At 34.8% G+C, this 7229-nt stretch overlaps 1 long non-coding RNA gene across 1 annotated transcript; it reads right to left on the bottom strand.

Moving 5' to 3' along the window:
• Positions 1-4691: 4691 nt before the first annotated feature.
• LOC127076305 (uncharacterized) lies at positions 4692-6713 on the bottom strand. The gene is made up of 3 exons (XR_007786795.1): positions 6305-6713; positions 5212-5722; positions 4692-5091 (listed from the first exon to the last, which is right to left on the bottom strand). It is a non-coding gene; the product is annotated as an uncharacterized LOC127076305 (long non-coding RNA).
• Positions 6714-7229: the final 516 nt, after the last annotated feature.

The following is a 7229-nucleotide window of genomic DNA, read 5'->3' as shown; positions in this document are numbered from 1 at the left end:
GACTTTGAAAAGTCAAAGCTAGTTGAGAAATTTGCAGATCTAGAGATCACTTATTTAGGTTCTGAAGGAAAGACTTTAGAAGCCAAATAAGCTTGCAGACTGAACACTCTCACTGAAGTTTTCATTTCTAACGCAAACTTATTTAAAGTGTGTTGAATGATCAACAAATTCAGAAGTTGGATAGATGTCAGCTCTGAAGAGTTGGAGTTCTTGTGCCATCAGGAAGCGAAAAGGAACTTCCATGCCAGACTCTCTGGTATAATTGAACCTCTGCTTCAGAAGGTTCCTTCAATGTTTCTTCTTCCTACTCCAGAAGTGATTCCCCCTTTCACCAGATCATACTACTTTGGTTGCTTCTGAGATGACTCTTGAAGCTGGAAGTGTCTTTGTGGTTAAGAAGACTATGATTTATGAGGAAATCATTATGAAGACTTTGGAAGAATTGAAGGTTGAGAATTACATGGTCAAAGAAAGGTTGAGAAATACAAAAAAGATGTTCAAGTGCCAGGATGAGAAGACAACAAGGATTGAAGGGATGATTGGAGCTATCTTATCAAGACTGCCACCCCTCCTTAAACCTTTTTTCAAAACTTTGTGTTTTCATAGTCTTTTTCATTTTTGTACCTGTTGTCTTTTTTTATCAATGTAATGAATTTTTTTTGGGTTTACTTTGTCTTTACTTCTCTTTGAATGATGACAGATGGGGAAAAGAATGATTGATTTTGATATACCTAACTCCAATTATGAAACCCAAACATGCGTTTAATATTAATTATGACATTGCTAACTTTTATGCGAACTTTGAATAAGTTCATCACGTTAACCAAGTGTTTCAGTTTTTTTAAGGGATTAACCAAGCTGAGTTGAGTTAAAGAGAACAAGGCATATGTTTTGAATAGTTAACTGGCCAGTTTGCAGTTAACCAGACATATACGTGTTCTGAACTAAGTTCAAGTGAACCAGGTGTGTATTGAATCAGGTGCATACAAGTTCTGAACCAAATGAAGTTCTGAACCACGCATATACAAGTTCTAATATCAACTAGGCATGCATACAACTAGGCATATGAAATCCCTAACAAATCATGCTTTGTGATGAGGTTGATGACCATAATTTATGACACTTAAGCAAAGTTGTTTCTGAAATGAAATACTTTTGTACCCAAGCTGTTGCAATCTAGGAAGTTAATACATTCATAATAACCAGGCTTTTTCCTTATGGGAAGTTATTTCTTTCATGCTGATTGAGATTTTTATATGTGTTAAGATTATTTTAAGTTTAAAATTTAGGGGGAGCTTGCAAACCTCACTTTGATATTTTTATGTAATTAAACTAAGTAAAAATTATTCATCAAAATACATGGTTTTGTCATCATCAAAAATGGGGAGATTGTATGAACAAGATTTGGTTATGCACATGGCCTTTAGTTTTGATGATATTAATGCATTGTTTCTTAGAGAATAATTTTGTACCCTAACGGTTTTGTCTAGTCTATAACTTTTGCTAACATGTTCTGGCTTAGAAGAATTAATGCGTGACGTCATCAAATTTTGTACTCAACATACCCTGACTCTGAAGAGATTCAAAGTGCTTTACAAGATATTGTCAAGTTCTAGAATTCTCTTAGGCAACGGTTCTGATGAAAGTTTATGCTAAAGCTTCTAATTATGACTCTGATTGAAGAGCCTCTGAAGGATTACCAAGCCTCAAAGATTATGTGTTATCAAGTTCTAAAGATTCTGAAGAACAAGATCTGGAGACTCTGAAGAACAGGTTCTGAGGAACTATGTCAAGACTCTGAACACTGAGGTTTTGAAGATTATGTCAACTAGTCTTTTGATCCTTCTAGTCATGCTTCAACATTATATCATCAGAAGCCTTTAAATATTAGAAGATAATATCAAAAGTTTTTGCATCAGAAAAATAGTACATAATACAAGATCACCCTTCCATCCACTACGTTGATTTTGTGGGATAAGGATGGTACTATTGTACCATGTTGTCTCCTATATGCAAACCATTATACAAAGAGACAACTGTAATTTTCTATTCCAATTTTACCCTCTAACGGATCTTTTCACTGCCTATATAAAAGATACTTCGAATATTGGACAAGCTGTAATGCTAATGCTAATTCACGGTGCTATTTCACGCTTATACACAACATTTTTGCTGAAGTATATATTTTATATGTATAGTTTTTGTAAACACACATAGAGCTTTTGTTCGTTATTATGTGAGAAATTCATTGTACTAAACTTGTGTTAATTTGTCTTCTTAGAAGCAATCCTATAAACATATTCTTATAAATCTCAATTATTTGCGTGTATTCCTTTAGTGACTAGGTTTTAGTTAGATAATCTCAAGAAGTCAAAGGTGGTGTGTCTTTGTCGTGTCTGTAATCAGTTTCAGTTAGAGTGGATTAAGTCCTTGTTGAGAAGGCAAAATTACCTTGGCGGGTGGACTGCAGGTAGCTTTGTTAACAACGAACTAGGATAAGAATAATTTTGTTATTTTTCTTGTTCATGTTATTGTTTGATTATGTTGGTTTTCAAAAAGCTTTCATTTTTAGAAACCCAATTTAAACCTCATTTCTTGTGTTTTTTGCCACCTTCACAAGGCACCGAGTACCCTTGTCATCATTGGGTTTGTCTTCAATCATGCCTTTACTCTAAGGACTGATGTCAGACCTTTTGTCTTGGATATTTTTCCTCCACTTTCTATTCAGATATATAAAGGAATTGTTGAAGCTTTTACTCAGGAGAGCTATATCATCTGACAAGTTCTCTTCTATGTCCCATTGACTTTCTTAAGTATTGGAAATAAAGGCCACCCATTTGTTTTTCATTTCAGATATTTCATTGATGGACATCTCAAAGGTTGGGATTTCACCATATGTGGTATGATACGGCTAGGAAATAAGGCAAGATGCCATGGTTGGATATTTCCAATCGATATATGGTGCCTAGTACGACTTGGAAATAAGGCGATATGCCATGGTTGGACATCTCTCAATCGATACGTAACACGTAATACTAATAGGGATAAGGTAATATAGTATGGTCAGATATGACCAATCGATATATGATGCCTAATACGAAACAAAAATGAGCGAATTCCATGGTTGGGATTTTATCGATTCATATATGGTGCATCCTATAAATCAAAAATGAGGTGATGTTTCATGGTTGGATATCATTAATCGACATAGTGAATGATACTAATTATTAACCCAATGACCGAGTGCATCACAAAAGTAGGAAGCCAAGTAAATCCCTAAGACCATACCTTGAGAGTAGAAGACCAAAATAGGTCAACAGGTAAACCCGAAAGACCATTCCTGGAGGGTAGAGTTTTATGATCCCGTCGACCTGGGATGCGTATGATTAACAATGCGATTTCATATACTTTTGCATTATGTGTAGTGTGAAATGAAAATGACAAGGTGAGGAACCTTAGAATAAGAAATTTCTAGGTACGCTCTAATACTGATAGGTCTCATAAGATAGGAGAACTCCATTGAGATAATTTAATCTTGCCCCTATTGTTATCATATTATTTTACAGGTGAACACTCAAAAGCTAAAGGTAAAGGAAAGATGGCGTGATGGGATTCATTGGAAGATTTACCTTAGTTTTTTTTTTTCATTTTTATTGTACTTTGTGATAACCATTGTCATACCCCCAAATTTGCCCTCCCCTTTTCACTTTTCATCTGACCTTTGGCTTGAGATTCATCTGCACTCATACATACCCAATACATGTGCATCAATCATTCACATTAACATTTTCCAATAATCATCATAGATTCAAAGTTTATGGTTAATTATACCTAAAAAAAGATAGGCTTTACTTGAGGATCAAGCCCTGGGAATATGGTGTTGTAGTCATTTGGAATCAAGGGGTGAAACCCTAATCCTAGGTGCTTGAGACCTTGGAGATTGCATCTTGGTCTTCATTCATTACCAAACCATAGTTATTGATCTTTGAGGTTCATGAATCATATGAATTGCATTTCATATCATTGATAGACCATCTTGTGTTGAAGCCTTTCATCTTGGCCTTTACCTAGCCAAAACTCTAGTTCATCGGAGTTGGTTCTTGACCACCATGTCACACATCATTAATCATCAAGTTTGATTTTTTCTTTAGAATAATTCATCAAGGTTGACCATTTGATCTACATGCTTACATGATTGAGGAATCTCTTGATCCAAGGGCTTATTCAAGATTTCATTATAGGCCTATTATGCATTCAAGTCCATGGGTCTATGTTTCATAATCATTGGTTCATGGTCCATCATTCATTCAAAGTCCTCATTCTAAAAGGCATGCCTCATTTAAATATCCCAGACTATTGAGTCAAGTCTTTGTTGTATTCATTGTTTCATACTCCATGGTGTATTCTTAGTGCATTGGTTCTTGTTGCCTAATCTATTGTTCTTGATTCATAGTCCACTTGTTTTAGTCCATTAGCTCATGTATTATTATGCATTCATAATCCTTCTGATTCAAGTGTTTTAAAGATGTTAGTTCATTCATTTTAGACTTTGATTCAAGCATTGGAGGCAAAGTTAAATTTGAAGTAAAACATGTTTTCATTTAATCATAAAGATCATTTCCATTCAAATAGAGGTACATTCATTTCATTTCAAGTTTGATTCAAATAAGGCATGGATTATATAGATCATCCTATTCAAATACATGTCCATTCATTCATTCACACAACATTTACATCATTCATACAAAAGAAAATACAAAAAAATGCATTTTTTACATGTATTATATAGATCATCCTATTCAAATACATGTCCATTCATTCATTCACACAACATTTACATCATTCATACAAAAGAAAATACAAAAAAATGCATTTTTTTACAAAAGTTAACTTTTGGTCAACTATCACATTTTTTCATCTCCTAAACCCTAATGCTGACTACATCTACATTCTTGCATTATTTCATGAGCTTCCATCATCATGTTTCTTCATGAACGAGAAACTTCACATTTTGCATCAAACTTGGTTGGTCATGCCTTGCCATGCCTTGCTTTGTGTTGCCATCATGACCAATTCCACAAGCCTATAGCCCTACATCATGTGATACATAAGCAAGCATTGACACGTCAGCTAATGATCATACAAAACCAACCAAACATAACATAGTATTCCTAGACATTCATGCTACAAATGCACATTTCATGAACATACCTTTTGCACACCATGGCATGAGCGTACCAATATCCTGCAACAATACATACATCACATGGCATCACAGGCCTGCAAGCACACTACAAACATTGCAAACATTGCAAACATTGCAAACATCTACACATACATAATAACATTGCATCAAACATTGAACAAACATTGGCATAAACCTGCAACCATCCTATAATCCACAAACCATTGCCTTGCCCTGCCATGAGTCCATTAACACCAACAAACGTGCCCTACAACATTAGTTCATCATCATCAACAAAAACCTGATACACCCACAACTTAATATGACCTAACCTGCAACTTGCTAAGCTTGTCCAAAGGTGTCCAAGCAACCTTTTGTAAGCCACTCGCAATGCCAAAACATTTCAACTTGCAGCTCGAGTCCAAACAACAAGTCATCCAACATATTTCCACCTAACTGCAATGCAACATCATGCAAATCCAAACTGGTTCAACATGTCATCCATAAGCAATTCCACCAAGCTTTCACACAAGTCACCTGCAAAAACCGGTTAACATTTTGATTCATTAACCAACACCTCACCTAACAATCAATTTTGAACTAACAAAAAAAAAGCTTTTAAACTGAAATAACTGAGTTTCAAATTAACAGACTTTGAACATCCCTGACTAATTTCTATTTTCTCTAACTAACTAACTAACATAGTTAGTTAACTAATAACTAACATTGCTTCATTGTAACTAACAAATTCAACTTAATTTTAATCTCTCTGTTAAACTCATCTCCTATAAATGAAACTCAACCTTCACAATTTCTATGAGGCTTCATTTTTCTCAGCAACTCAGATTCATCCTCTCAAAATTCTCTCTCACTCAATTCACACCCTCACACAAAGCTCCTTAGAAATACACCATTAAAGATCCTCATTGAATCTTTAATGGAGTACAGCTCAACCTCATCAATATCAGAGCAATTTCATCCTCATGATCCACTTTCTACAACCTATTTGAAACTCACATTCACTTAATCTCAGAAAGTGGAAGAAGAAGAAGAAGAGAACCAGAAGAAAGAAGAAGAACATAATCATAAGAAAGAAGAAGAATATGAGCAAAAACATACCTGACTTTAAGTGATTCCTCAGTGCAAGCTTCAACCTCACTGTAATAACTCGTCGGAGCAAATCTTCGCTTTGAAGGTAATTCTTTCCTTCTCGATTCCTTTCATCCTTGTTACCACTATGTAGCTTAGGGGTCGAGGAATCAAAGCCCTAACCTCGTGGACTTTGATTCTTCCAATCAATCATTTAATTTTGATTTTAGTGGTTAGGGTTCTTGATGGATTTTGCACGATTTGGGAGATTTAGGTTGTTTTAGATGAAATTAGGTGGTGATTCAAATAGAGCATGGAATTCAGAGTGATATGGAATTTTGGTTTTTGATGATTGTTGCTCCACCGCCGTATGTGGTGAGCTCTGGTGCGGTGGAGATGGAGAATTAGGGATGGATGTTTGAGTAGTCTGAACAACATGTGGAAAAGATATTAAGAATTTATCACGTGCTCAATTGTGAGCTGAATCCCCCTGCCCTCTCTCATTTCTGTGTTGGGCCTCTAGTTCTCCCTTAGGCCCATTTTTTGCTAATTGTACCCTATTTTTTCAATTCACCTCCCCACTCACATGTAAAATTGAGCATGGGCCTGATAGCTTGGGCCATGCATCCATTGGCTACTTTTTTTCCTGTATACCCCTGTTTTGCTTTAACTCTTTTATTTTGCTGTTTTAAATGCTTTTTTAGTATTTTTAGCATTTGATATCTTGATGAAAATAATAGTAAAAATAATAATTGTTTGAATGCATAGTTTTAGAATTAGTGATATATAGTTCTCAATTTCTTTTAGAGTAATGAATATATTTCTTTCTTGATTTTTTTAAGGAATTTAATTGAATAATTATGCTTACCGTATTAATTAGAATTTTAATTCTTTTTTAGGTTTAATTCATATAAATAACTAATGACTATTGTATCTTTGACATCCTCCCTTAGTT

This window comes from Lathyrus oleraceus, chromosome 4, assembly GCF_024323335.1.
Source record: "Lathyrus oleraceus cultivar Zhongwan6 chromosome 4, CAAS_Psat_ZW6_1.0, whole genome shotgun sequence".
NCBI classification, from domain to species: domain Eukaryota; kingdom Viridiplantae; phylum Streptophyta; class Magnoliopsida; order Fabales; family Fabaceae; genus Lathyrus; species Lathyrus oleraceus.
This window is presented reverse-complemented; position numbering and strand designations above follow the sequence as displayed.